Source organism: Petaurus breviceps, unplaced genomic scaffold, assembly GCF_028583685.1.
Source record: "Petaurus breviceps papuanus isolate PSGF00001 unplaced genomic scaffold, PetGlider_PUasm1.0 90617, whole genome shotgun sequence".
In the NCBI taxonomy this organism is placed as follows: Eukaryota; Metazoa; Chordata; class Mammalia; order Diprotodontia; family Petauridae; genus Petaurus; species Petaurus breviceps.
This window is the reverse complement of record NW_027187287.1, coordinates 2457647-2463646: the sequence shown is the minus strand read 5'-3', so window position 1 is coordinate 2463646 and position 6000 is coordinate 2457647.

Here is a 6000-nt window from a genome sequence, read left to right as displayed (position 1 = left end):
GAAGGAAGGAAGGAAGGAAGGAAGGAAGGAAGGAAGGAAGGAGGGAGGGAGGGAGGGAGGGAAGGAGGGAAGGAGGGAAGGAGGGAAGGAGGGAGGGAAGAGACAAAAGACAAGAAGGAAGAGAACTAAAGGGAGGGAGGGAGGGAGGGAAAGAGAGAAGCAAAGAAACAGAAACAAGAGGAAGGGAAAGAGACAACATCAGGGTGAGAGACAGAGAGAGGAGACAGAGACATAATAGAAAGGCGAGAAACAGAGAGGGAGGGAGGATGAAATAGAGGCAGGAGAAAAACCAAGTGGGAGAGAGGAAGAAGGAAGAGATATACTCTCTTGCTGGCTCTCCACCTAGAGGATAGACAGTAAAGTCTTATCGCCAGAGAAGCAGTGCTGCCCATAGGAAACATCAGGAAAAGCAGGAGAATAGCCTGGGCTCTGCATGGGAGGAGGAAACCACTAACAGGCCAACTACTAACTTTTTAAAAATTATACTCAACATATATTTCAAATGTGCAAACAAGAAAAACAATTACATATGTCACACTAAGCTGGGTGCAGAGTATTGATAGTGCCTGGAATCAGGCACACTCATGGTGACTTCCTGAGTTCAAGTCTGACCTCAGACACTTCCTACTGTGTTTCCCCGATAATAAGACCTATCCCGAAAATAAGCCCTCCCCTTACTGTGTAAGATTCCTCTAAAATAAGCCCTCCCCCGAAAATAAGCCCTATTGAGATTGCTACTGTAGTGAAGGTGATCCCCTGCGCTACACGCTACATTACGGTACCCTCTGTATGCACCCCCCCCCCCGGTGAAATGCACACCGCGCTCCAAGCTGCATCCAATCAGAGCTGCAGCAGTGAGCGCGTCATCCTGTTCTTCCCCAGTGATTTGCTTGCTGGCGCCATTGAGAGCAGTGCCGCAGAGGAGAGCTGAGGCAGGACAACATAAGCCCTCCCCTGAAAATAAGCCCTCTGGTGTTTTTCTTTCCAAAAAAAATAATAAGACAGTGTCTTATTATTGGGGAAACACAGTAGCTGAGTGGCTCTGGGCAAGTCACCTGTCTCAGTTTCCTCATCTGTCAAATGAGCTAAAGAAGGAAATGAATGACAAACCAGTCCAGTATCTTTGCCAAGAAAACCCCAAAAGTGATCATTAAGAGTCAGATACAATGGAAACAAATAAACAATAAAGTTTCTTTGATTTACAATTCTTTTTTTTTGCTTTTTGGAAAGGGAAGGTAGGGCAACTGGGGATAAGTGACTTGCCCAAGTTCACACGGCTAGTTTTGTGTGTGTGTGTGTTAAGTGTCTGAGACCAGATTTGAACTTAGGTCCTCCTGACTCCAGGGCTGGTGCTCTATTCACTGTGCCACCTAGCCACCCCCTGATTTACAGTTCTTTCAAAGGGTGTACCAACTTTAATAAGGTAGTAAAAAAAATCTTGTTTCTGCGTCTCCTTCTAAGCCTCTTTTGTTACCCAGATCTTGTCGCTGCTGCCTTAATAAATTACTTACTTACTTATTATTTACTGAGATGCTATCACATACACACTATACTTTGGGCTCTGCTTTCCTCAGTAGGCTTCATTTTCTACAAGTCTTCCCAAATTTATTTGTGGTCTCCGTCTCTAATATTTCTTAAAGAGACAATAGTATTCTATTACCTTCACAAGGAAGCTGAAGTCCAGAGGAAAGAAGAGGGCAAATTACTGCTCTAAGCCTCAGTTTCCTCATTTGTAAAATGAGGGGGTTGGATTGATCCCTTCCAACTCCATGAGCTGCATTGGTACCAATAATGTAAAAAGGAGTAAAGGAAGATCCCTAAGGAGACCCCCTTGGAAGGATTTATGGGAGGATTTGACAAGCATTGCATAGAATAAAGCTGCATGGGTAGGAATACTTTAATGCAGAGAGGTCTTTTTCCCCCTGCTAATAATGTCTTCTTTATATATTCCTAGTAGTGGGATCACTGGGTCAAGTGGCTTCTCTGGACCTCACTGCCTGGAGGCCAGGAACATTCATTTCAGCCCTCCTCCTTTACCAGCTTCAGAAGGATCATGGAATCATAACTTTCTAACTGGAAGGGAACCTTAGAGAGAGCCATCTAGTCCAAGCCCTTTATTTTATGGGTGAGGAAACTGAACCTCAGGGAGGTTAATGACTCATCCAAAGTCACACAGCCAGGAAGTGGTAGCACTAGGATTCAAACCACAGGTGCTCTGACTACCTGGTCCAGTATTCTTTCCAACACATCAAAGGGTATAATGGGAGACTTCTCAGAGAAGAACTGTGATTGTTATATGTGTATTGTGACTATCTGAGTGGAGACAGTCAAACTTTGACTCCTTCCCAGGGTTAGAGTAGGGAGTAAATGAGAAGGTGATGGGAAGAAAGAGGGAGAGATGGCCTGACCAGGGAACTAGACAGCAGTCAATCCCCTTGCCTCACCTGCTACATCTGACATCTCTGGGAAAAGTTCCAGGCGATGCAGGCTGCTGAAGCTTTCCCCACCAGGGCACGCTGTGGGATAAATTTGAGGCAGTGGTTTTTCTGGAGCAGGCCAGATGCCACCAACCCGCGGAGGTATGTACAAGTATTTATCCCTCAGAGCCTTAGACTCTTTTTCTGCCTGGAAGCAGAAATAACATTGCTTATAAGGATTTGGCTCCCATCCCATATGCCTAGTCCCCCAAAGGAAGAGAAGAGGACTGAAGACAAACTGGGGAAGGAGGAAATAGATCCCCAAGAATTCCTTTCAATTTATTTAATTATGTAAGGTTTCCCACCCACCCCAATCCCCACTGGAGATGAGCTCCCTAATTAGATGAGATTTATAGGGTATGGATGAGTAATTTGGGGCAGCTAGGTGGTACAGTAGATAAAGCAATGGGCCTGGAGTCAGGAAGATTTGAATTCCAATCCAGCCTCAGATACTTTTTAGCTGTGTGAGCCTGGGCGAATCACTTAACCTTGTTTGCCTCTGTTTCCTCATCTGAAAAATGAGCTGGAGAAGGAAATGACAAATGACTCTAGTACCTTTGCCAAGAAAATCCCAAATGGAGTCATGAAGAGTTGGGATGTGACTGAAATGAGTAACCAACGACAATAACAAAATGGGTAATTTGGCTGGAGGCATTTGGGGGGTGCTTTCCCAATGAAGAATGTGGCCCACCATGACTTTGCTGGGAGTACACAGGAAAGGCAATTCATTTGCATTGCCTGGAAGTGCCCCATAACAAAATGCTGCCTGGCAGTCAGGAAGGCAGGAAGGGCCGTAGGAGTTGCCGTTTTGGGCAAGGCCTCCTTATAAAGGAGAACAACAACCATGTCCTGGCCTTTTCCCTTTGGCCTGTTTGAACTTTGCCCAGTTCAGAAGACAGGCAGCAGCAGATGATTGGACCTGCTTCTGCTTCTGGAAACCTAAGATTTTCCTGGAATAAATTCTCATGTGGTAGTATAAGAAGCCAAAGAGAGAAACTGATCTTCTTGGGTCAGGTTCCTAGAATCAGACATGGTCTATGAAAGCCCAGAGCATTCTGAGGGCCCTGGACCACAGGTTATATCTAAACAACACAATGCTAAACCTGAAATGACCTTAGAAATCCTCCGGTCCAAACCCTTCATTTTACAGATGAGGAAACTGAGGCACAGGGAAGGGAAAGTAATTTGTCCAAGGTTACATAGCTAGTAATGGGTGGCAAGGTTATTAAATCCTCTACCTTTTAAATAAATTGTTTATGAACTTTAGTACATTGTAGTTTTTCCTGCAGGTCAATCTCTCTGTACCTTTTTTTTCCCCCACCATACTCTGGCACGATCAAATTAGCTGGCTTGTAGTATCAACTTGCTAGTATCAACATAGCTCTTTACAACTGGCAAAATACTTTACAAACATTGTTTAATTTTATTCTCACAACAACCCTGGGAAGTATGTGCTACTATTATCCCCATTTTGTAGATGATGAAACTAAGGCAGACAGAGGACAGAGGTTAAATGACTTGGCCAGGGTCACACAGCTTTGTCTCAGGCCAGTCTTGAACTGAGGTCTTCCTGACTCCAAATCCAGGGCTCTATCCATTGTGCCAACTATGTTTAGGCCTTGCTCTGGGAGTCACAATGCATTTTTTGACAGTCATTTTCTTCTCTGCCCTTCCCCCCACCCACCCACCTTTCTTTCTAACATTTAAAAACATTCAAGGACCCACATTTATGCTTTTAATACAAAATCTTGACCCATATGGTCATAGAGGTCACTTAACCTCTCTGAACCTCAGTTTCCTAATCTATAAAATGGGGACAATTATAGCACCTACCTCCCAGTGTTGTTACAACAACAAAATTAAATAATATTTGTAAAATGTTTTGCAAAACTTCAACTAAGACAGGTATAGAGAGGCCAGAGTGACTGTGATTCAGATAGAAGAAGGTTCAAAGAGATTAGCATGGAGAAAATTTAATTCATAATCATTTGGGAGGATAGAAGATAAATTTGATAAGGTTTAATGCTTATATATAAATAATATCTTATTGATATATTACATTAGAATTTACAAAGCACTGTTATCTCATTTGATCCTCACAACCCTAAAGGGCAGATAGAGCTGGTATGGTTATTGATTCAGAGAGATGTGATTGCAACCCAAGTTTCACAGCAAGAGAGAGACTTGAACTAGAAGCCCAATTCTCTGTCTGCTACCTCTCATTTTAATGGGAGGCACAACAATATTAAAAAATATTACATAAATTTAGCTGATAAAGCAGTGGCAGAATTTGAGAGACTTGACTCCAATTTTGAAAGAAGCTTTACTGTGGATAAAATGCTATCAAATAGCATTGCATGATTTCTTTTGTCAAAAGGAAAGAGTCAATCATTACAACAAACCTCATTGTTATCTTACTTTAAGAACTTGCCACAGCCACCCCAACCTTCAGCAACCACCTCCCTGATCAGTTAGCAGTCACTGGTATTGAGGCAAGACCCTTCACCAGCAAAAAGATTATATCTTGATGAAGGCTCAGATGGTGATTAGCACTTTTTGGCAATAAAGCATTTTTACATTATTAAATTTAATTATTTGTAAATTATTGTACATTTTTAGACAATACTATTGCATGCTTATTAGGCAACAATATAGTATAAATATAACTTTTATATGCACCGGGAAACCAAAAAATTAGTGACTAGCATTATTTTGATATTTGCTTTATTTCGGTGGTATGGGCCTAAACCCACAATATACCTGTACTCATCTAAGTTCCTACTGACATGGCTCTTCCCAGCATTAATTTCCTAATTGCCAAATCCAGCGGTCTTTTCTGTTCTCATGCTTCTTGACTTTTCCATAGATTTTGGCACATTTTGATCATCCCCCTGCCCCTGAATACTCTCCTCTCCCTTGGCTTTCGTGATACTACTTTTTTTTTTTTAAAGCAATAGGGGTTAAGTAACTTGTTCAAGGTTACACGGCCAGGTGTTTCTGGGTGCGTGCTAAGCGTCTGAGCCTGGGATTCGATCTCCAGGTCTTCTCAACACTGGAGCCGGTGCTCTTACTCGCTGTGCTACCTGGCTGCCCCGATACTACTTTCTTTTGATTCTCCCCTACCTTCATCATCCACCTTCAATGGATCATCATCTGTCTCCTACTCAGTAGGTCTGCATGTATCTCATTGTTGCTAGACACTCTTCTCTCTCTGGGTGAGCAAAGTAGTTCCCATGGATTCAATTATTACCATTCTGTGCATAACTTCCAAAGCAATATACCCCAGACATCTTGCCTCCTGAATGTGCCATGAACACCATAAATTCAACATGTCCAAAATGGAATTATATTTGTTCAGTCATTTTTGAGTAGTGTCCAACTGTTCATGACCCTATTTGGGGTTTTTTGGAAAAGATAGTGGAGTGGTTTGCCCTCTCCTCCTCCAGGTCATTTTACAGATGAGGAAACTGAGGCAAACAGTGTTGATTGACTTGCCCAGGGTCACACAGCTAGTAAGTTTCTG